We start from the raw sequence: 25301 nt of genomic DNA on the forward strand, positions 1-25301 counted from the left end.
TTCGATACTACGTCCATTCTTCGTTGTAACTGTTCACTTTGATGAAGGTTGAGTCCAACAATAATATCTCCAATGATTAAAGTTCATTAACTCGTCGTACACTATCAGAATATCCCTTCAGTTCAAGTTTTCAAGTTAGAATAACTAAGAACAAAGTCCGCACATCTCTATCACGCAATAGTACCTTTTTTGAATAGAAACAATCTCGTAGCGTTCCGTCTGTAGTACTATAACAAACGGTGCGCTCTCACGACTTGATAGCAAGCAAGCTAGCAAGCGACTAACATTTGCATCTACATCTACATCTGCATCTATACTCTGCAAACCACCGTGTAGTGCATGGCAGAGAGTATGTCCCATTGTACTAGTTGTTAGGCTTTCTTCCCGTTACATTCAAGTGTGGAGTGCGGGTGGAATGATTGTTCGAATGCCTGTGTGCATGCTGTAATTATTCTAATCTAACCCTCACGACCCCGATGTCAGCGATATGCAGAAGGTTGTGGGATATTCCTAGAGTCATAATTTAAAGCCGCTTCTTCGAACTTTATTAACAGACTTTCTGTCAGTTCAGTTTCTTCAGTTTCTCTGTGACATTCTCCCACATATCAGACAACCATGTGACCATTCGTGCTGCCCATCTCTGTATACTACATTCAGTACCCACTGTTAGTACTATTTGGTACGGGTCTCACACATCGCCCTATATTCCAGAAACGGTCGCATGAGTAATTTGTAAGCAATCTCCTTCGTAGACTGATTGCACTTCCCAAGTACTCTACCAATAAACCGAAGTCTAACTACGACTGAGCCTATGTGTTCATTCCATTTCATATCCCCACAAAGCGTTACAACCAGGAATTTGAATGAGCTGGCCGATTCCAATCAGACTGTGAGAGGAGGGTGGTTACCTAGGAGGATTGCCGGAAGTATTCATATCATTCATAGACAATTTTTCTTCACGTGTTCAAGATATTTCGTACGGAACAAATGTTAGTTCGTGACATCGTCATGTTGGATAGAGTTGTTTCCTAAATGTGCTACGGCATAAGACATGACAGCTCTGAACTAAAAGCAGCCATTTCGAGCATCAGACCACATTTCGTTAAACCTCGTTCTCACAAATAAACACACGCTTCTAATTAAAGTTTGTATAATGTGTCACAACAATAAGGAGTATCTTAAATGGTGCCGCTCATATCGTCCTGATAATACAGTCTAGTTATCTCTGAGACGTGAAGTACTTGTTCTCTGAATCATGAAACTATTAATACATAACTTCAGTGAAAAAGAATTAGGGTAGAGCGAAGGACAACAATTTTGGGCAGAATATTTGTAATCAAAGTTTTTTATTGCTATTTAGAGTACCACAGATGAGAAATATTGGAATTTGTCCACCATCTGAGACTTATGTCGTGTGAATGTGTAATATAACACTGTCATCAACTTCATACGTGCATACAAAGTTTCATTTTAATCTGCATTCAGCAATTTCTATCCGTTAGCATGTTAGCCTTTGTTTGTTCAACCCCACATGTTCATCAATGTTTTGGAGAGACCTTAGTTCTCGGAATATTTTCCTTCTTTAAATTATGCCATGACAATTTACTTATGTGGGTAATTATTTCCACAAATTAAGCGAATTTTCGTGATTTTTATATTTTTTCTTGGTCTGACTTAATGTGGCTGGGGACACGTGCTTGAAATGCGAGCGAGCCTTCGCTTCGTCGTTTTCCAATTCTTGTTTTGTACTGGTAGGGCTTAAATTATATTCCCTGCATTTGCGTGTTTGCGTGCACTCCTGATCCGATTTGCATTTCGGATTGTAATTTTTGCTCAGTCCCAAAGCTTGAGTTTTCCATGTTCGAAGTTAGGCCGGTGGAGCGAAACTTTTGCCGACTATATGTGTTTGTTCTTCTAGTTTCTTTTTTTTATCTTCTGCTTTCTGTTAGTGTGAATGCGAAGTGCATGTGTGATTCATTATCTTTAAGTTACTTCTGTTTTATGAAGCGCTAATGACTTACAAGCCCATCAGTCAAGGTATCAGACTATTCGTTGAACTCGCGTGATTATTTAAGACAGGCACCAGCAACGATTGTGTTTTTATATAAACTTGTAGTTCTTTTCTAATTGTTTATGGAAAAACGAATATTCAGTATGAGTTAAATTGAATATGATTGTTACTGCTGGTAATTCATCCCATACATCCCAAATTTTGTTCCTTGGGATTCATCTTACAGTGTTCTTCCTTGTGAAAAAGTATACTGGTTAATTTGCTTAATAAATGAAGATTTATTGTATAAAGTAATCAACCTAGGAACAGATTGGCTGTTTGATTGGTAGTGGATTTAAATTATGAGTCGCATATTTTCTGCCTGCCTCAAAAATAAAGGATTAAAATTTTGGATGTGCACTATTTCTTGATGAGAAGCTAATGCCCTGTGTTAAATTCAAATTATTTACTGTTGAGTAAGGCAATTACTTGGTACTGGAGTTACTTATAATTAACCATAATACTTATTCAGAAATTGCACCACTGGCTCATTTAATCTATTAACTTTAAATATGACATTTGAGATCATCGATTATTTTATTTAATGGCACCTCTGAATTAAATTCACTTAGGATCAAATACAAATTTACATTAAAGCATAAATTAACATTGAATTAAATCTGATTTGAATATATCTTTCAACTCAGTAAATTTCATAATGTAAATATAGATTTTATTTCAACAGATAGCTTTCATCTTATATTCTCAATAGATACCGTTCACACGGCGCGACGCTGTCAGAATTTCGCTCCTCCTTGCGGTCCTTGTTGAAAAACAGTTCGTCGTGTTTTTAGAATGTATTCATGTACTAATGTAAATATTTTTCAGCACTCAAACACCTCCTGTGTTGTCTCTGGGTAACACTGAGCGTAGATTTGTCCGTTGTGTGCATTCATCTATTCTTCTGGTTTTTTTGTCGTATAATTTGGTGTGTGGGATTTTGTGTAAATTGCGTGTGGTGATTTTTTGCTTTTTGTATACATTAGGGTTGTGTGTAAAGATTTTGCGTCTGAAACTGTATTTTGGTGGATGTAATTCTGTGTAAGGGATTTTTTTGTGCAGCTATCTAATTTTGTATGTAAAACATGGACACGCGCCGCCACTCAAACAGCAGTTCCATGCGTAATGCCGGCCAGTGTGACCGAGCGGTTCTAGGCGCTTCAGTCTGGAACCGCGCGACCGCTACGGTCGCAGGTTCGAATCCTGCTTCGGGCATGGATGTGTGTAATGTCCTTATGTTAGTTAGGTTTAGGTAGTTCTAAGTTCTAGGGGACTGATAACCTCAGATGTTGAGTCCCATAGTGCTCCGAGCCATTTGAACCATTTTCCATGCGCAATGCGACCGAGGGTAACATGGCCCAAGCAGAGGTCTGAGGCGCTGAACTAGAAGAGAAAGAGAATGTACGGAATAATGTTGCTGTTCTGTCTACTGAAAGACAAAACTATGGAAAAATTAGTGAACTGGATGTCGGTGGCATTGCAACAATTCTAAACTTGGAAGATGTTCAGCAGACTCCAGCAAATAGGGCGCAAAGTTCTGAGTAGTAAGGAAGTCACGATGTAAATCGTGGCTAGTCTCTTCAGAAACCACCAATGACGCATGCCGGACTTTCTTCATATCATTTCGGAATTAGGAAAACGACTTAGTAAAGGCTTAGAAACCCAAATTACTAAAAGTCGAGAAGAATCAGCTGTGAACATCGGGAATCTTCGAGAAGATTTGTCAGTGGAGAATGTGAAGGTTCGCGAAGAACTAACAGTGGACAATGAGAAACAGCAGGAAAATCTGATGGAAGAGATTGGAAGGCAAACCGCGGCTGACCTCTTAGCTAAGTTTGAAAGTGTGGAGCAGCGTCTCAGGACTATATACCACGAAAAAATAGTGCAGCCATCCTCTTGCTGGGGAGGGATTTATACATTTAAAAGTAACCGGGGAAGAGAAAACATTAAAAGTCTATCGAACCTAACCATGATGGAGAATAGTGATAGGACTGGACTAGGTGGCAGTGGTGAAACGGAGCGGATATCACCGTTAAAATTCCAACAGCTGCAGGTGAATGTGTTCACGAATTTTATCAGGCATTCTTATCGGCTTACTTGCCGGAGAAAACACAGGATCGAGTGAGACATGACGTTATTATGCTACCGAACCTTAATCAGTCCAGTTTCAAGAGTCCTGCATGCTTGTTTGAACATACGCTGCAGTGGAACCAATTTCTGTACGATCTCTATGGAGTGACAGAACTAACCTGTACCTGCGTTACGAAACTGCCAATACATTTCCACCACATTATTCTAGCGAGCAGATGTAAAGATGGTATCGAAGTATTTAAAACTTTGCTCCAGGAGCTAGAATATGATATAGGTGAGCATGCACAGAAAAACGCACAGGGTGTGCAAAGCCGTTACGGGCCATGCGGACGCAGTAGGACTAGAAGACGGGACCGCATGCGGCGGCATAATCCTGAGAACCACTGTCACCAGCCAATCAGAATAACTCGAGCCACAATAACCAAAATGGTCAGTATGGCAATGAGCGAAACGATGGGTGTGACAATGGTAACGGCCAGAACTGGCAAAGGAACAATTACGGAAACAACGACCGTTTCCGTGATGAGCATGGTGGGAACAACAGATCTTTTGCTCTACCGCCCGGTGTCGAAATCAGGCCAGCGGATCACCGTATAAATCCACCGGATGAGGGGTGATGGGTACAGCAATGACAATTCCCCGATATGGAAGGCGTTGTGGCGGGAACAACCATGGCGAGGGAGTGTTCAAAATGGTTCAAATGGCTCTGAGCACTATGGGACTTAACATCTGAGGTCATCAGTCCCCTAGAAGTTAGAACTACTTAAACCTAGCTAACCTAAGGACATCACACACATCCATGCCCGAGGCAGGATTCGAACCTGCGACCGTAGCGGTCGCGCGGCTCCAGACTGAAGCGCCTAGAACCGCTTGGCCACACCGGCCGGCCGAGGGAGTGTCATGTGAGGTATGTTGCGAGGGAAGAGCTGAGAAAGGAATTATTACAAAAGACTACCAAACATGGGAGTTCCGGTTGTTAGTCCCATGACAATGATCCGTTTAGGAAGGTGCCACTTGCATACATTATGGACACTAGGAGTCTCTTGAGTATTATCAGCGAGGCGGCGTTTCAGATCTATGAGGAGGTGGGACCTTAGCCTTTGCGACGTATGAAAGTGAAGGGGTGATTTATGGAAAGAGTGTTGAAATCCGAAGTCGGGCTGATATTAATTTAAATGCCAGGGAGATGAGTCTGAATTCAATTTTCTAAATGTTTCCCGGATGAATGTGGAGGTTATTGTGGGAACAGACTTTATGCCTTCCCATTAGTTGGTGATTGACTTGGGTGGAGGATTTATGACGTTGGAGGTAAAAGGAAGCCCCATGAAAGCAATAACTGATAGGTGTATTGCGCATGATGAGTCCAAAGTGAGTTGCCTGAAGTTTGATACTCAATGCAGGTTGTGACCCAAGCTGGAGGTCCTTATCAGCTGCATTGGTGTGTTGATCTTCCCATCTTACGAGGGCAGAAGAGACGCAGTCTTCGCTGATATATGTATATCTAGGGTTGGAACAGCAGAGGCCGACCGAATGAGATCATTCTCTAGGCTTAGAGGTCACATGCTAAGGTCTTTGGATACGCCTGGCGCAAGTGAAGGTTTCGTTTCCTAGTTTAGGATGAGGTGCATCCCACATTTCAACGCAATGGAGGTGGAGAACCTTGGATCGTGGCGATCAAGAGGGCTGTACCACACATCAAAGGTTAAGTCATCATCAGGGCATCGACAGATAAAGTGCCTTGGAAATAATTCAGTGACACTTAGATCCTCTTTATTGATTGTATTATGTTGTGTGGTCAACAGAAACTTTTCTTGAGTGGTGAAATGTATTACATATTTGTGTAGGATGACATACTGTTACGTTACAATTGTGCAATGATTGTATATATATATATATATATATATATATATATATATATATATATATATATATATATATATATATGGGGAACATGAAGAAGAGCTTATACTTGCCACTCTTCATCAGAAACCTGCAGATAATTGTCAGTACACCATAGTACAAAACACTGCCAACTCCAGTTGGACATGCAAGTGCAATCATCGGTATGGTATAGTCAACTATGGAAGAACAGGGTCCACACAAGCCACTGTAGGAGGTATTTCTGGTATATCGGGGACAGGAAATCCGCGTTACGTGAACGAGCAGTTGATATCCGCTGACTGCTGTGACGACAAGCCCCTACCCCTTTTTACTATTCTCACCAGTGGTATCCCAAGGTGTCTGCTTCAAGACTATGTTTTGTGTCAGTGATAAGTGTGGTAAGTGAAGAGCGACGCATATAAAAAATGCGAGTGTTCCTTCGACAAGGCTGAATATTATTCCTTGGTTAATTTAATTTACGCTCCAGTTTTTTAATTTCATTTTCTATCGTTGTAGGTACTGAACTTTTATGACAAATGCGTCAGTCTTTTTTTCTTTCTTGCACACAAATGTGCCAAAGACATTTACAATCTTCGAATGATCGAAAGGGCTAACTCTTGCGTACCTAACTCAAAGTTTATGATGAAATTAGTAATTATTTCGTTGGTTAGTATCATATTGTATTCTTATCTTTGTTTGATCATAATTTTGACATGTTTTTTTGTGATAATGTTTTACTTTAATAGCTATATTTTCTTTAATTCAGAGTGTTTGAAGTAGAGACGGTTTAAATCGACATTCCAAAGTTAGGATCATATTATTTGCATGTTTAATCTTCCATTATTTTTTCTTGTCTTTATTTACTGATGTTTGTAGTATAGTATTTCGTGTAACGTTTTGCTTTAGTTTATTGTTTATTTAATCCATTATTGTTCGCACTTTCGCTTTTATTGACAGTATTTATGAATATTTTTTGGTTTTTGATGGCCCGTGTCTCTGCTTGCCGTTGCATTGAGCTATAAGAGGTGAACACCAAAAAAGTAAGAGCCTCCTGTTCATTTTAGTGAACAGTACAGCGAGCAGCTACGTTTTGCTCACTTACCTGAGGTCTGAATTAAGTATTGAAGTCAGGTGCCATAGAATTAACCAATGTGAATATAAACTGTTAATCCTAAGTAATATTTTAGACTATAGTACTGGTTGTCTGTACTCTGTTTTTCATATTTACTTTAAATCGTTTCCGTGTCAGTTCATTGACAGTATTACATGAGAGGGATGAGTTCGCCGGCCGTAGTGGCCGAGCGGTTCTAGGTGCTACAGTCTGGAACCGCGCGACCCCTACGGTCGCAGGTTCGAATCCTGTCTCGGGCATGGATGTGTGTGATGTCCTTAGGTTAGTTAGGTTTAAGTAGTTCTAAGTTCTAGGGGACTGATGACTTCAGGAATTAAGTCCCATAGTGCTCAGAGCCATTTGAACCATTAGAGGGATGAGTTCAGAAAGCCTCCTTGGTAGTGTTCTAGTGTGGCCGGAACACTTCCCGCATAATCTTTCCCTCAGAGAATAAGGGCGATGCAAGGTCTCTGTATGAGCCATTTCATAATGTTTTGCTAAAATTAACTTCGCTTTCCATGTCTTTAGTAGTTCATACTTTCGGCGCTTTTAATAAATCAAGCTGAGATAAAGAGTTAGCAGCTGAGTGTGACATTATCAGCCACATATTCATTAATTCCCTGAATTCATGTTTGTTTTGTATCTGTTAGAGACATGCATATACGTCGATTTACTATGTATCTGTGTTTCCTCCACCTTTCTCACACTTGATTGTGATGTTTTAATGTTGCACTGCTGTCCTTCTTTCACATTTCTACCATTTTAGAATGACAGAATGAGTGAATACATTTGGATATTGTGGTGGCGTGTACACTTCTTGTCTGCTGCAGTGGCAGTTTAGCCAAGTTTCATGTAGGCTTAGAGAGAGGCAAAGAGGATTTGTTTCTTGTGGTCGAAACGCTCTTGTGCAGGGTGTAGAAAGCGTTTTCTCTGACGACTTCACGCTACCTGTGAGGATCTCGATTTAGTTTCTAGTAAAATTCTTGCTGCTTTTCAAGGTTAATCTTCATTCAGTAATTTATGTCCGTAGTATGTATGCCTTTGTTTGTTCGACCCCATGACCGAGCGAGGTGGCGCAGTGGTTAGACACTGGACTCGCATTCGGGAGGACGACGGTTCAATCCCGCGTCCGGCCATCCTGATTTAGGTTTTCCGTGATTTCCCTAAATCAGTCCAGGCAAATGCCGGGATGGTTCCTCTGAAAGGGCACGGCCGACTTCCTTCCCCATCCTTCCCTAATTCGATGAGACCGATGACCACGCTGTCTGGTCTCCTTCCCCAAAAACAACCAACCAACAATTGTTCGACCCCACGTGTTCGTCGTTGATTTGGAGAGCCCTCAGCTTTTGGAATCCGTTTCATCTTGAAATTGTGCCACCGTAATTTTCTCATGAGGGTAATTCCTTCCATAGAGTAGCCGACGTTTCGAGATTTTTGTATTTCTTCTTGGTCCGGCTTTGTACGGCTTGGATCACGTGGTTGAAAAACGAACGATCCTTCGGCTAGTCGGTTTTCAGTTCTTGTATAGTATTGGCAGGACGTAAATTATATTCCCTGCATGTGTGTGTTGTGACTTGCGTGCATTGCTGATCTGATCTGCATTTCGGATCGTAATTCTCGCTCAATTCTCGGCTTGAGTTTTCCGTGTTACGCGTTAGTACGGCGCAGCGAACTTTTTGTCGAATAAATTGTGTTTGTGGTGCATGTTGTAGCTCTTCTAGTTTCTTTTCTATCTTCTGCTTGCCGTTCGTGTGAATGCGAAGTGCGTTTATGATTCCTTACGTTTAAGTTATTCCTATTTGACGAAGCGCTAATGATTTACTAGTCCCTCTGGCAAGGTGTAGGATTATGTGTTGCACTCGTGTGCTTATTTAAGACAGGCACCAACAACGGTTACGGTTTTACATAAATGCGTAGTGCTTTTCTAATTGTTTAGCTGCTGGTAGTTTATCCCACACATCTCATCTTTGTTCCGTAGTTTTCATCCTACCGCGTTTTCCCTTACCCAAATGAACACAAGTCCATTAATTCATTTTCTTACTTAGCAGAGATTTGTTTTATAGAGTAATCAACATGGAAACGGGTTGGGTGTTTGATTTGATAATAGATTTAAGATTTAAGCTGCGAGTCGCGTGCTTTTAGCCCGCCCACAACCCTAGAATTAATACAGTGAATATGCGCTATTTATTGATGAAAGATTTATCGTCTGCTTGTTGTTGTTGTGGTGGTCTTCAGTCCAGAGACTAGTTTGATGCCGCTCTCCATGCTACTCTAGCCTGTGCAAGCTTCTTCATCTCCCAGTACCTACTGGAACCTACATCGTTCTGAATCTGTTTAGTGTATTCATCTCTTGGTCTCCCTCTACGATTTTTACCCTCCACGCTGCCCTCCAGTGCTAAATTGGTGATCCCTTGATACCTCAGAATATGTTCTACCAAGCGATCCCTTCTCCTAGTCAAGTTATGCCACAAATTTCTCTTCTCCCCAATTCTATTCAATACCTCCTCATTAGTTATGTGATCTACCCATCTAATCTTCATCATTCTTCTGCAGCACCACATTTCGAAAGCTTCTATTCTCTTCTTGTCTAAACTATTTATCATCCACGTTTCAGTTAAATACATGGCTACACTCCTTACAAAAACTTTCAGAAACGACTTCCGGACACTTAAATCTATACTCGATGTTAACAAATTTCTCTTCTTCAGAAACGCTTTTCTTGCCATTGCCAGTCTACATTTTATATCCTCTCTACTTCGACCATCATCAATTATTTTGCTCCCCAAATTGCAAAACTCATTTACTACTTTAAGCGTCTCATTTCCTAATCTAATTCCCTCACCATCACCCGATTTAATTCGACTACATTCCATTATCCTTGTTTTGATTTTGATGATATTCATCTTATATCCTCCTTTCAAGACACTGTCCATTCCGTTCAACTGCTCTTCCAAGTCCTTTGCTGTCTCTGACAGAATTACAATGTCACCGGCGAACCTCAAAGTTTTTATTTCTTTTCCATGGATTTTAATTCTTACTCCGATTTTTTCTTTTGTTTCCTTTACTGCTTAGCCGGCCGCAGTGGCCGAGCGGTTCTAGGCGCTTCAGTCTGGTACCGCGCGACCGCTACGGCCGCAGGTTCAAAGCCTGGCTCGGGCATGGATGTGTGTGATGTCCTTAGGTTAGTTAGGTTTAAGTAGTTCTAAGTTCTAGGGGACTGATGACTTCATGAGTTAAGTCCCATAGTGCTCCGAGCCATTTGAACCATGAGAGGGATGAGTTCAGAAAGCCTCCTTGGTAGTGTTCTAGTGTGGCCGGAACACTTCCTGCATAATCTTTCCCTCAGAGAATAAGGGCGATGCAAGGTCTCTGTATGAGCCATTTCATAATGTTTTGCTAAAATTAACTTCGCTTTCCATGTCTTTAGTAGCTCATACTTTCGGCGCTTTTAATAAATCAAGCTGAGATAAAGAGTTAGCGGCTGAGTGTGACATTATCAGCCACATATTCATTAATTCCCTGAATTCATGTTTGTTTTGTATCTGTTAGAGACATGCATATACGTCGATTTACTATGTATCTGTGTTTCCTCCACCTTTCTCACACTTGATTGTGATGTTTTAATGTTGCACTGCTGTCCTTCTTTCACATTTCTACCATTTTAGAATGACAGAATGAGTGAATACATTTGGATATTGTGGTGGCGTGTACACTTCTTGTCTGCTGCAGTGGCAGTTTAGCCAAGTTTCATGTAGGCTTAGAGAGAGGCAAAGAGGATTTGTTTCTTGTGGTCGAAACGCTCTTGTGCAGGGTGTAGAAAGCGTTTTCTCTGACGACTTCACGCTACCTGTGAGGATCTCGATTTAGTTTCTAGTAAAATTCTTGCTGCTTTTCAAGGTTAATCTTCATTCAGTAATTTATGTCCGTAGTATGTATGCCTTTGTTTGTTCGACCCCATGACCGAGCGAGGTGGCGCAGTGGTTAGACACTGGACTCGCATTCGGGAGGACGACGGTTCAATCCCGCGTCCGGCCATCCTGATTTAGGTTTTCCGTGATTTCCCTAAATCAGTCCAGGCAAATGCCGGGATGGTTCCTCTGAAAGGGCACGGCCGACTTCCTTCCCCATCCTTCCCTAATTCGATGAGACCGATGACCACGCTGTCTGGTCTCCTTCCCCAAAAACAACCAACCAACAATTGTTCGACCCCACGTGTTCGTCGTTGATTTGGAGAGCCCTCAGCTTTTGGAATCCGTTTCATCTTGAAATTGTGCCACCGTAATTTTCTCATGAGGGTAATTCCTTCCATAGAGTAGCCGACGTTTCGAGATTTTTGTATTTCTTCTTGGTCCGGCTTTGTACGGCTTGGATCACGTGGTTGAAAAACGAACGATCCTTCGGCTAGTCGGTTTTCAGTTCTTGTATAGTATTGGCAGGACGTAAATTATATTCCCTGCATGTGTGTGTTGTGACTTGCGTGCATTGCTGATCTGATCTGCATTTCGGATCGTAATTCTCGCTCAATTCTCGGCTTGAGTTTTCCGTGTTACGCGTTAGTACGGCGCAGCGAACTTTTTGTCGAATAAATTGTGTTTGTGGTGCATGTTGTAGCTCTTCTAGTTTCTTTTCTATCTTCTGCTTGCCGTTCGTGTGAATGCGAAGTGCGTTTATGATTCCTTACGTTTAAGTTATTCCTATTTGACGAAGCGCTAATGATTTACTAGTCCCTCTGGCAAGGTGTAGGATTATGTGTTGCACTCGTGTGCTTATTTAAGACAGGCACCAACAACGGTTACGGTTTTACATAAATGCGTAGTGCTTTTCTAATTGTTTAGCTGCTGGTAGTTTATCCCACACATCTCATCTTTGTTCCGTAGTTTTCATCCTACCGCGTTTTCCCTTACCCAAATGAACACAAGTCCATTAATTCATTTTCTTACTTAGCAGAGATTTGTTTTATAGAGTAATCAACATGGAAACGGGTTGGGTGTTTGATTTGATAATAGATTTAAGATTTAAGCTGCGAGTCGCGTGCTTTTAGCCCGCCCACAACCCTAGAATTAATACAGTGAATATGCGCTATTTATTGATGAAAGATTTATCGTCTGCTTGTTGTTGTTGTGGTGGTCTTCAGTCCAGAGACTAGTTTGATGCCGCTCTCCATGCTACTCTAGCCTGTGCAAGCTTCTTCATCTCCCAGTACCTACTGGAACCTACATCGTTCTGAATCTGTTTAGTGTATTCATCTCTTGGTCTCCCTCTACGATTTTTACCCTCCACGCTGCCCTCCAGTGCTAAATTGGTGATCCCTTGATACCTCAGAATATGTTCTACCAAGCGATCCCTTCTCCTAGTCAAGTTATGCCACAAATTTCTCTTCTCCCCAATTCTATTCAATACCTCCTCATTAGTTATGTGATCTACCCATCTAATCTTCATCATTCTTCTGCAGCACCACATTTCGAAAGCTTCTATTCTCTTCTTGTCTAAACTATTTATCATCCACGTTTCAGTTAAATACATGGCTACACTCCTTACAAAAACTTTCAGAAACGACTTCCGGACACTTAAATCTATACTCGATGTTAACAAATTTCTCTTCTTCAGAAACGCTTTTCTTGCCATTGCCAGTCTACATTTTATATCCTCTCTACTTCGACCATCATCAATTATTTTGCTCCCCAAATTGCAAAACTCATTTACTACTTTAAGCGTCTCATTTCCTAATCTAATTCCCTCACCATCACCCGATTTAATTCGACTACATTCCATTATCCTTGTTTTGATTTTGATGATATTCATCTTATATCCTCCTTTCAAGACACTGTCCATTCCGTTCAACTGCTCTTCCAAGTCCTTTGCTGTCTCTGACAGAATTACAATGTCACCGGCGAACCTCAAAGTTTTTATTTCTTTTCCATGGATTTTAATTCTTACTCCGATTTTTTCTTTTGTTTCCTTTACTGCTTAGCCGGCCGCAGTGGCCGAGCGGTTCTAGGCGCTTCAGTCTGGTACCGCGCGACCGCTACGGCCGCAGGTTCAAAGCCTGGCTCGGGCATGGATGTGTGTGATGTCCTTAGGTTAGTTAGGTTTAAGTAGTTCTAAGTTCTAGGGGACTGATGACTTCATGAGTTAAGTCCCATAGTGCTCCGAGCCATTTGAACCATGAGAGGGATGAGTTCAGAAAGCCTCCTTGGTAGTGTTCTAGTGTGGCCGGAACACTTCCTGCATAATCTTTCCCTCAGAGAATAAGGGCGATGCAAGGTCTCTGTATGAGCCATTTCATAATGTTTTGCTAAAATTAACTTCGCTTTCCATGTCTTTAGTAGCTCATACTTTCGGCGCTTTTAATAAATCAAGCTGAGATAAAGAGTTAGCGGCTGAGTGTGACATTATCAGCCACATATTCATTAATTCCCTGAATTCATGTTTGTTTTGTATCTGTTAGAGACATGCATATACGTCGATTTACTATGTATCTGTGTTTCCTCCACCTTTCTCACACTTGATTGTGATGTTTTAATGTTGCACTGCTGTCCTTCTTTCACATTTCTACCATTTTAGAATGACAGAATGAGTGAATACATTTGGATATTGTGGTGGCGTGTACACTTCTTGTCTGCTGCAGTGGCAGTTTAGCCAAGTTTCATGTAGGCTTAGAGAGAGGCAAAGAGGATTTGTTTCTTGTGGTCGAAACGCTCTTGTGCAGGGTGTAGAAAGCGTTTTCTCTGACGACTTCACGCTACCTGTGAGGATCTCGATTTAGTTTCTAGTAAAATTCTTGCTGCTTTTCAAGGTTAATCTTCATTCAGTAATTTATGTCCGTAGTATGTATGCCTTTGTTTGTTCGACCCCATGACCGAGCGAGGTGGCGCAGTGGTTAGACACTGGACTCGCATTCGGGAGGACGACGGTTCAATCCCGCGTCCGGCCATCCTGATTTAGGTTTTCCGTGATTTCCCTAAATCAGTCCAGGCAAATGCCGGGATGGTTCCTCTGAAAGGGCACGGCCGACTTCCTTCCCCATCCTTCCCTAATTCGATGAGACCGATGACCACGCTGTCTGGTCTCCTTCCCCAAAAACAACCAACCAACAATTGTTCGACCCCACGTGTTCGTCGTTGATTTGGAGAGCCCTCAGCTTTTGGAATCCGTTTCATCTTGAAATTGTGCCACCGTAATTTTCTCATGAGGGTAATTCCTTCCATAGAGTAGCCGACGTTTCGAGATTTTTGTATTTCTTCTTGGTCCGGCTTTGTACGGCTTGGATCACGTGGTTGAAAAACGAACGATCCTTCGGCTAGTCGGTTTTCAGTTCTTGTATAGTATTGGCAGGACGTAAATTATATTCCCTGCATGTGTGTGTTGTGACTTGCGTGCATTGCTGATCTGATCTGCATTTCGGATCGTAATTCTCGCTCAATTCTCGGCTTGAGTTTTCCGTGTTACGCGTTAGTACGGCGCAGCGAACTTTTTGTCGAATAAATTGTGTTTGTGGTGCATGTTGTAGCTCTTCTAGTTTCTTTTCTATCTTCTGCTTGCCGTTCGTGTGAATGCGAAGTGCGTTTATGATTCCTTACGTTTAAGTTATTCCTATTTGACGAAGCGCTAATGATTTACTAGTCCCTCTGGCAAGGTGTAGGATTATGTGTTGCACTCGTGTGCTTATTTAAGACAGGCACCAACAACGGTTACGGTTTTACATAAATGCGTAGTGCTTTTCTAATTGTTTAGCTGCTGGTAGTTTATCCCACACATCTCATCTTTGTTCCGTAGTTTTCATCCTACCGCGTTTTCCCTTACCCAAATGAACACAAGTCCATTAATTCATTTTCTTACTTAGCAGAGATTTGTTTTATAGAGTAATCAACATGGAAACGGGTTGGGTGTTTGATTTGATAATAGATTTAAGATTTAAGCTGCGAGTCGCGTGCTTTTAGCCCGCCCACAACCCTAGAATTAATACAGTGAATATGCGCTATTTATTGATGAAAGATTTATCGTCTGCTTGTTGTTGTTGTGGTGGTCTTCAGTCCAGAGACTAGTTTGATGCCGCTCTCCATGCTACTCTAGCCTGTGCAAGCTTCTTCATCTCCCAGTACCTACTGGAACCTACATCGTTCTGAATCTGTTTAGTGTATTCATCTCTTGGTCTCCCTCTACGATTTTTACCCTCCACGCTGCCCTCCAGTGCTAAATTGGTGATCCCTTGATACCTCAGAATATGTTCTACCAAGCGATCCCTTCTCCTAGTCAAGTTATGCCACAAATTTCTCTTCTCCCCAATTCTATTCAATACCTCCTCATTAGTTATGTGATCTACCCATCTAATCTTCATCATTCTTCTGCAGCACCACATTTCGAAAGCTTCTATTCTCTTCTTGTCTAAACTATTTATCATCCACGTTTCAGTTAAATACATGGCTACACTCCTTACAAAAACTTTCAGAAACGACTTCCGGACACTTAAATCTATACTCGATGTTAACAAATTTCTCTTCTTCAGAAACGCTTTTCTTGCCATTGCCAGTCTACATTTTATATCCTCTCTACTTCGACCATCATCAATTATTTTGCTCCCCAAATTGCAAAACTCATTTACTACTTTAAGCGTCTCATTTCCTAATCTAATTCCCTCACCATCACCCGATTTAATTCGACTACATTCCATTATCCTTGTTTTGATTTTGATGATATTCATCTTATATCCTCCTTTCAAGACACTGTCCATTCCGTTCAACTGCTCTTCCAAGTCCTTTGCTGTCTCTGACAGAATTACAATGTCACCGGCGAACCTCAAAGTTTTTATTTCTTTTCCATGGATTTTAATTCTTACTCCGATTTTTTCTTTTGTTTCCTTTACTGCTTAGCCGGCCGCAATGGCCGAGCGGTTCTAGGCGCTTCAGTCTGGTACCGCGCGACCGCTACGGCCGCAGGTTCGAAGCCTGGCTCGGGCATGGATGTGTGTGATGTCCTTAGGTTAGTTAGGTTTAAGTAGTTCTACGTTCTAGGGGACTGATGACCTCAGCAGTTAAGTCCCATAGTGCTCAGAGCCATTTGAACCATTTGAACCTTTACTGCTTGCTCAATATACAGATTGAATAACATCGGGGATAGGCTACAACCCTGTCTCACTCCCTTCCCAACCAATGCTTCCCTTTCATACCCCTCGACTCTTATAACTGCCACCTGGTTTCTGTACAAATTGTAAATAGCCTTTCGCTCCCTGTACTTGAGCCCTGCCACCTTCAGAATTTGAAAGAGAGTATTCCAGTTAACATTGTCAAAAGTTTTCTCTAAGTCTACAAATGCTAGAAATATAGGTTTGCCTTTCCTTAATCTATTTTCTAAGTTAAATTGTAGGGTCAGTATTGCCTCACGTGTTCCAACATTTCTACGGAATGCAAAGTGATCTTCCCCGAGGTCGGTTTCTACCAGTTTTTCCATTCGTCTGTAGTGAATTCGTGTTAGTATTTTTCAGCCGTGGCTTATTAAACTGATAGTTCGGTAACTTTCACATCTTTCAACACCTGCTTTCTTTGGGATTGGAATTATTAAAGGCGCTTCAGTCTGGAACCGCGTGACCGCTACGGTCGCAGGTTCGAATCCTGCCTCGGGCATGGATGTGTGTGATGTCCTTAGGTTAGTTAGGTTTAATTAGTTCTAAGTTCTAGGCGACTAATGACCTCAGAAGTTACGTCGCATAGTGCTCAGAGCCATTTGAGCCATTGGAATTATTATATTCTTCTTGAAGCCTGAGGGTATTTCGCCTGTCTCATACATCTTGCTCACCAGATGGTAGAGTTTTGTCAGGGCTGGCTCTCCCAAGGCTATCAGTAGTTCTAATGGAATGTTGTCTATTCCCGGGGCCTTGTTTCGACTTTCAGTGCTCTGTCAAACTCTTCACGCAGTATCTTATCTCCCATTTCGTCTTCATCTACATCCTCTTCCATTTCCATAATATTATCCTCAAGTACATCGACCTTGTATAAACCCTCTATATACTCATTCCATCTTTCTGTTTTCCCCTCTTTGCTTAGAACTGGGTTTCCATCTGAACTCTTGATACTCATGCAAGTGGTTCTCTTTTCTCCGAAGGCCTCTTAAATTTTCCTGTAGGCAGTATCCATCTTACCCCTAGTGATATACGCCTCTACATCTTTACATACGTCCTCTAGCCATCCCTGCTTAGCCATTTTTCACTTCCTGTCGATCTCATTTTTGAGACGTTTGTATTCCTTTTTGCCTGCTTCATTCACTGCATTTTTTTATTTTCTCCTTTCATCAATTAAATTCAATATATCTTCTGTTACCCAAGGATTTCTATTAGCCCTCGTCTTTTTACCTACTTGATCCTCTGCTGCCTTCACTATTTCATCTCTCATAGCTACCCATTCTACTTCTATTGTATTTCTTTCCCCCGTTCTTGTCAATGGTTCCATAATGCTCTCCCTGAAACTCTCCAAAACCTCTGTTTCTGTCAGTTTATCCAGGTCCCATCTCCTTAAATTCCCACCTTTTTGCAGTTTCTTCAGTTTTAATCTACAGTTCATAACCAATAGATTGTGGTCAGAGTCCACATCTGCCCCTGGAGATGACTTACAATTTAAAACCTGGTTCTTAAATCTCTGTCTTACCAGGCGGCTTCCTCTTTCATTCCTTACCCCCACTCCACATTCACCTACTACGTTTCCTTCTCTTCCTTTTCTTACTATCGAATTCCAGTCACCCATGACTATTAAATTTTCGTCTCCCTTCACTATCTGAATAATTTCTTTTATCTCATCATACATTTCATCAGTCTCTTCGTCATCTGCGGAGCTAGTTGGCATATAAACTTGTACTACTGTGGTAGGCATGGGCTTCGTATCTATCTTGGCCACAATAATGCGTTCACTATGCTGTGTGTAGTAGCTTCCACGCATTCTTATTTTTTTTATTCATTATTAAACCTACTCCTGCATTACCCCTATTTGATTTTGTATTTATAACCCTGTATTCACCTGACCAAAAGTCTTGTTCCTCCTGCCACCGAACTTCACTAATTCCCACTATATCTAACTTTAACCTATCCATTTCCATTTTTAAATTTTCTAACCTACCAGCCCGATTAAGGGATCTGACATTCTACGCTCTGACCCGTAGAACGCCAGTTTTCTTTCTCCTGGTAACAACGTCCTCCTGAGTAGTCCCCGCTCGGAGATCCGAAGGGGGGACTATTTTACCTCCGGGATATTTTACCCATCATCATTTAACCATACAGTAAAGCTGCATGCCCTCCGGAAAAATTACGGCTGTAGTTTTCCCTTGGTTTCAGCCGTTCGCAGTACCAGCACGGCGAAGCCGTTTTGGTTAGTGTTACAAGGCCAGATCAATCAGTCATCCAGACTGTTGCCCCTGCAACTACTGAGAAGACTGCTGTCCCTCTTCATACCATACGTTTGTCTGGCCTCTCAACAGATACCCCTCCGTTGTGGTTGCACCTACGGTAGGGCTATCTGTATCGCTGAGGCACGCAAGCCTCCCCACCAACGGCAAGGTCCATGGCTCATGAGGGGGATCCTTTGCTTATTAAATTCAAATAATTTATTGTTCAGCAAGGTAAGTACACGGTGCTGGAGCTACTTCCAATTAATCCTAAGACATCCTGCAATTGCACCAATGGCTCATTTAATCTATTAATTTGGAATATAATATTTGAGACCGTCGATTAATTTATTTAATGGTGACCCTGAATTAAATTCACATAGAATAAAATTTAAATTCACATTAAATTTTAAATTAACATTGAATTAAATGTGTACTCAACTGAGTAAATCCCGTAATGTACATATAGATTTTATTTAAACATATAGGTTTCATCTAGTATTGTCCACAGATACCTTTCAAAAGTGCAGTGAACTTTTGGAAAACTGAAGAAATTCCTTCGCGGAATGGGACTTGAAAATTATGACTCCATTGTTAAGGTTGCTAAACAGTGTCTCAAACGTGCTCGTCCTGACCTCCAACGTGCAGGTATACACACCTCGGTTCCACAATGGCGTAAAGCAGTTGAAAGGTCGGAGACTATGGAAAAAAAGACTTTCATCTCTGAAGAATGTGTCAACATAGTGTGATAATATCTAAGGTAAGGGTAATAAATAGGATGTTACGAGGGGAAGTCAAATAGTAAAGGGAATATATATATATATATATATATATATATATATATATATATATATATATATATATATATATATATATATTCTAATGATAGAAAACTGAAACATACATTATTTTTCTACACAGACTCCCTGCATGTCAACGCACTTTGTCCAACCTTTTACAAGTTTTTTGATTTCGTCGGGAAAAATGTTTTTTGGTTGCATCGGTTGCAAAACTTTCTCCCCTAATCACTTCCGTGAGTGGTCCAAGCATATGGAAATCGCCTAGAGCCATATCTGGACTGTATGGCGGGTGTTCCAGCAATTCGAATCCCAATTCCCTTATTGTTTCGGCCGTGCGTTTAGCATAATATGACCGAACGGTATCTTGCTGCAGGTTGACACCTTTTCGCGGTTTTCCGCGGCGTTTGGATGTGATTGCAGGTTTCAGTTTAGTTCGCAACACATCACAATAGTTCACACTGTTCACAGTTTCGCCTCCTGAGATGAAATGAACGGCTACCTCACCTTCCATGTCCCATATTAGTGTTAGCATAATCTTGTCAGCTGATGGCTGACGTTTGAATTTATTAAGTTCTGGTGAGGATGGGTTTTACCAAACTATACCCACAGTCTTACTTTCCGGTTCGTGATGATGCACCCACGTTTTGTCTACAGTAACGATTTGCTGTAAAAATCCATCTCCCTCACGATTATGGCGGGCTAAATGTTTACGAGAGGTGTCCATCCTTTGCGCCTTATGCTACACTGACAATTCTTTCTGTACTCATCATGCATACACTCTCCGAAAATTTAGGCTGTCGTGTAAGATGGAATACGCTAAACCATGACTGATATGTCAAGTATTGGCGATTTCATCAGCAGTGATTCGTCTATTTTCCATTGCCGTACCTGAACGACTTCCAAACTGTCGAGAGTTGTCGATGTAGACGGCATGGCCGATCTTTCCTCGTCACATAGAGAAGTTTTCCCCTATTTGAAGCGCTCTATCCGTTCGTAGCTCTTGCTTCGCGATAAACAGCTGTCACTATACTGCTCCTGCTTTCGACGAATAATTTCCGCAAGGTTAACACCTTCCGCAGACAAAAAGTGAATCACTACCTCATTTTCTCCTTGACGCAGATCGACAATGGAGCTGTCATGTTTCACGGTCTGCTACAATACAACGATTGACGCGCGATTGAGAGTGACTCGTTGTATAAAATTTTTGCAGACGACAATACTTCAGCCCTAGATACTAGCAGTGTTACCAAGCCCTACAGAGAGAAACTTCAAAAGTCCCTTTATTTTTTGACTGCCCCTCGTACAACAAATCATTGCATTTATTTTGGAGTGACCCTTACAGGCACCCACCTTAGTGTAGTTGAGATGGTAGACACCCGGGACCAAATGGGCAGGTGTAAACTTGTCTGTAAATGACATTCCACTCAATTGTATGTGTATCGCTGCAATTACTACACTATTTGACGTTTCAGCATCGCAGTGGAGAAATGTTACTGCCTGTTGCACGCATTAGGTAAATGTCTACACTGAGGTGGCAAAAATCACGGTATAGCTACTTACACATATAAATATGGTGGCAGTGTCGGTACACAAAGTGTAAAAGGGCAGTGTAGTGGTGGTGTGTCCTCAGGTGATTCAGGTGAACAGGTTTCCGAAGTCATTATGGCCGCACGACGGGAATTAACAGACATTGAACGCGGAATGACAGTTGGAGCTAGACGCATGAGACATTCCATTTCGGAAATCGTTAGGAAGTTCAGTATTCCGAGATCCAAAGCATCAAGAGTGTGCTGAAGATACAAATTATCAGGCATTACCTCTCAGCACGAACAACGCAGTGGCCGATGGCCTTCACTTAACGACCGAGAGCAGCGGCGTTTGCATAGAGTTGTTAGTGCTAACAGAAATAATTGAAGAAATAAATGTGTGACGTACAACGAACGTATCCGTTAGGACAATGCTGCGAAATTTGGTGTTGATGTCCCATGGCAACAGACAACCGACGCGAGTGCCTTTGCTAAGAGCACGATATCCCCTGCAGCGCCTCTCCTGGGCTCGTGACCATATCGGTTGGACCCTAGACGACTGGAAAACCGTGGCGTGGTCAGATGAGTCCCGAGTTCTGTTGGTAAGAGCTGATGGTAGTGTTCGACAGTTGCGCAGACCCCACGAAGTCATGGATCCAGGTTCTCAAAAAGGCAATGTGCAAACTGGTGGTGGCTCCATTATGGTGTGGAGTGTGTTTATATCGAATGGTCTGGGTCCTCTGGTCCAACTGAACCGATCATTGTTTGGAAATGGTTACAGTCGGCTACTTGAAGACCATTTGCAGCTATTCATGGGCTTCATGTTCCCAAACAACGATCGAATTTTTATGGACGACAATGCGCTATGTAACCGGGCCACAGTTGTTCGCGATTGGTTTGAAGAACATTCTGGACAAGATCGCCCCACACCAATCGCAGTTCGTGCACAAAATCCTACACCAGCAATAGTTTCGCATTTATGGACGGATATAGAGGCAGCAAGACTCAATATTTCTGCAGAGGACTTCCAACGACTTGTTGAGTCCGTGCCACGCCGAGTTGCTGCACTAAGCCGGGCAAAAGAAGTTCCGACACGATGTTAGGAGGTAACCCATGGCTTTTGTCTCCTCTGTGTATACTGTAACAAATAGGTTCGCGCCTCATTCGAAACAAAATATCCTTAATGTGACCTGCCATTTGCTACAGAACTAATAATTAATTTGTTAGCTGCAATAGTCGCAAGTAGAACAATTTTGCTTTGCATTCACTCCATATTTTGACAGGAACACTCAGAGCCTATATTCAAGAATTGACTTCAGTGAATAAGGTGTTGAAAAAGATTTATGTTGCGGTTCGTCGCCTATACTCGAACACGGTAAACTATCAACACACTCGCTATTATTCTGGTGTGAAGCAGCAACTGCACGATCATGCCAAGGGAACCAAGTGATGCAACCGACAAACCGTAGCTTTGTTCCTTCGTTAACATGTCAATATACGGCTGTCTAGGAGGGATTAGTGATACAGCAGACCACACCTCCTGCCGTAAATGGCAGTTTTTGAAAACGCAGCCGCTACATTACATTCGGCAAAGCCAATTTCCCGGTTTCGAGTCGAGCCAGAGGTATAGGTATGGACTTTAATTGTTCCGTTACTACTTCTATTGTGTCAATTCATCAGAATACAACTCATTATCTATGCTAACTTCTAATTCCTGTACTGTGCCCCGTGAATGCGCTAGAGTGTAATACAATGAATGTATTAGACTCGAGCTTCTGTTTTTTTATCTCTAGTTGGTCGGACAACGTTCAAAGGACCAATTAAAACACACACACACACACACACACATTTAATTTCATGCAACTCGTCAGTTTCCTTCTCGACGCTGAGTTGAGGAAATATTTTTCCTATTAAAGAAAAAATCCTTGACAGTGTTGGAAATCGAGCCTACGTCCTCCCAACTCAGAAATGCTGACCGAACAGCTACGGAGGCACTAATTCTTGTGATATTATCGCATTAATTGCTCCATTAAACTGTTTGTTGCCGTACAACAGTAGGTTGCAGTAGCACTGAACTGCTTATTTTTATGTTAACACGCCTGCAAGAAGGTCCGCAGTTGGAAGCATCGCAGCTGTTTCAGGAATTTTGTTTCCTTTTCCTTTTTTCTTGCAAGTGTGTTTACTTAGAACAGTAATGTACTAACAACGATAAGTCTTTTTGGCGGAACTTGACAATACTGGAATACAGATCCTTTGTTTCACACTTAGGCGTGTGGTCACCTCTGGTAACTGAAAAACTAGGTTAGTGAAACGCTTAGCACCACAAAACTGTCGGTCAAGATATTCGTAAGAAAAAGATCTGTCTGAATTGAAATGTTAGTAAAGCACATGAGTAGTTTGTAGTCGTGAGGTATATGCAGTGGTGTGCTCACATCCCTGCCATGTATGTGCTTTTCTCCGACTGCATTAAAGAGCGGGAGAGGGTAGGCCTCCCCCAGCGTCCACGGATCTCTCATCGAGTCCCCCTTGTCCAGCGGTCTCCCCCTTGCTGGCAATGAAGCGGTGTCAGAATACACCCCTAACTGCCTGGAGAGGAGACGACCCGTAATATAGCGTAATTTATCAGCGACTGGCGGACAAATGTCCGTCTCTACGAAATTCCATTTCCGCACCACGAATGCGTACTCATCACAAAAGCATCTATTTCGCCTGGCACACAAATGATACTTGTTGACATTCTGTGTTGCGCAATATTCACGTAATACCTATTTCTGCACGACTGGCATCGTTTATTTTTACTTTTTTATTCTAAATACTCGAAAGCATCTACGAATTAATATCTAATCACAGTCTTTTGGTTTTGAAGCTCTAAAATCAGCTGTATTTACAGACTAAATTACGGGAATTAACCTCCGCCAATAATGCAAAGAAATTTTCTTTTGAATATTCAAACATGTATCGCCGCGTTTGTGTCACCATAAGTGAATACTTTTATTCAGGTGTGTAAAGTGCAAATATGTTTTAAATAACAGTTACCGGGACGTAAATCAGGGATAAAACTTTTCATGTGTATTGTATTACCTTATTATCTAGAATATTGAGGTCTGTAGCACCTAGTTTTGATTATTATATCTCGGTGGCTAGGTGGATAAGTGCCAAACTATGAATCTGAAAGTGTTGGTTTCTACTTCTGGTGAGTCCTCGAAGTTTTACCTGTGACTACCACTTCTTTCACCTCGTTAAGTGTTTTTTGATGTGAAAAATGCCGAGTTGCAAACTGGTTCGGAGTTCAGGCTAAGCTGTAGGTACCACTATAACTGGGTGATAAGTCAATCAGAAGGCAACAGCATAACACTAGCAACAGAACCATGCCTAGTAAAGCATGGTGGTCTCAAACCAACCTTCGGGTTGATGACAGCTTTTACAGCTTGCCATCAGCAACGAAATGATATTCTTGTCAGGTTCGTTGACTAGTTAACAAACAATGTTTTCTGTAACCGTAACTTTGTTGCTTCAAAATATTTTGCGACGACTTACAACAGTTTTCATGGTATCTGTCCTTATCTGCATGTTCATCTGTCGTAAAAATGCTCACGGTCGCACGATAAGTTCTCGAGTTGCAACAGACCTACGATTAAAAGTAAAGTTGTCCATTAACTCGTCAATCAACCTCACAATAACATCATTTTGTTGCAGATGGCAAACTATATAACAATGAAATGAAGCCGACCGGGGTGGCCGAGCGGTTCTAGGCACTACAGTCTGGAACCGCGCGACAGCTACGGTCGCAGATTCGAATCCTGCCTTTGGCATGGATGTATGTGATGTCCTTAGGTTAGTTAGGTTTAAGTGGTTCTGAGTCCTAGGGGACTGATGACCTTAGGAGTTAAGTCCCATAGTGCTCGGAGCCATTTTTTTGAATGAAATGAAGGTCCAACAGAATTCAATATTTTAGAAAACAAGATGATAATTACAATGGAAATAAATGTTTCAATTCTAATCGACTTTCCAATAATTATTGCTTAAAACATATTTGAGTTTCATAGACCTAAATAAAAGTATCCACTGATCATTGTACAAATGTGCCGATACGTGTCTGAAGCGCATTTTGTTGCCTATTTATATAAAACAAAGCCTGTCCATCGTCGTCATCCCAGAGGAGGTAAGTAAAAACTAAGGTAATAAATGACGGCAAAAACCTGTCGTGACTGAATGGTGCCACTGGGAGGTTGTTGCGGAAACTCTCGCTCCGGAACAGAATGCAGGGAAAAAGAGAAAAACATGACGGCAACTCAGGCATCCGTACGAAGGGCTATGCGTAAGGCCTACAACAAATTCCAGTCAGGCCCTGGCAACAGAAATTTCAGAAAATGTTGGAAAATCTGCTCGTCGTAAACTCACCAATACGGGATATTGCAATAAGTAATCCTGTCATAAAAAACTGAAGCCCGCCATTGCGAGAAAGACATTAGTTC

Source organism: Schistocerca nitens, chromosome 3 (genome assembly GCF_023898315.1).
Source record: "Schistocerca nitens isolate TAMUIC-IGC-003100 chromosome 3, iqSchNite1.1, whole genome shotgun sequence".
NCBI classification, from domain to species: domain Eukaryota; kingdom Metazoa; phylum Arthropoda; class Insecta; order Orthoptera; family Acrididae; genus Schistocerca; species Schistocerca nitens.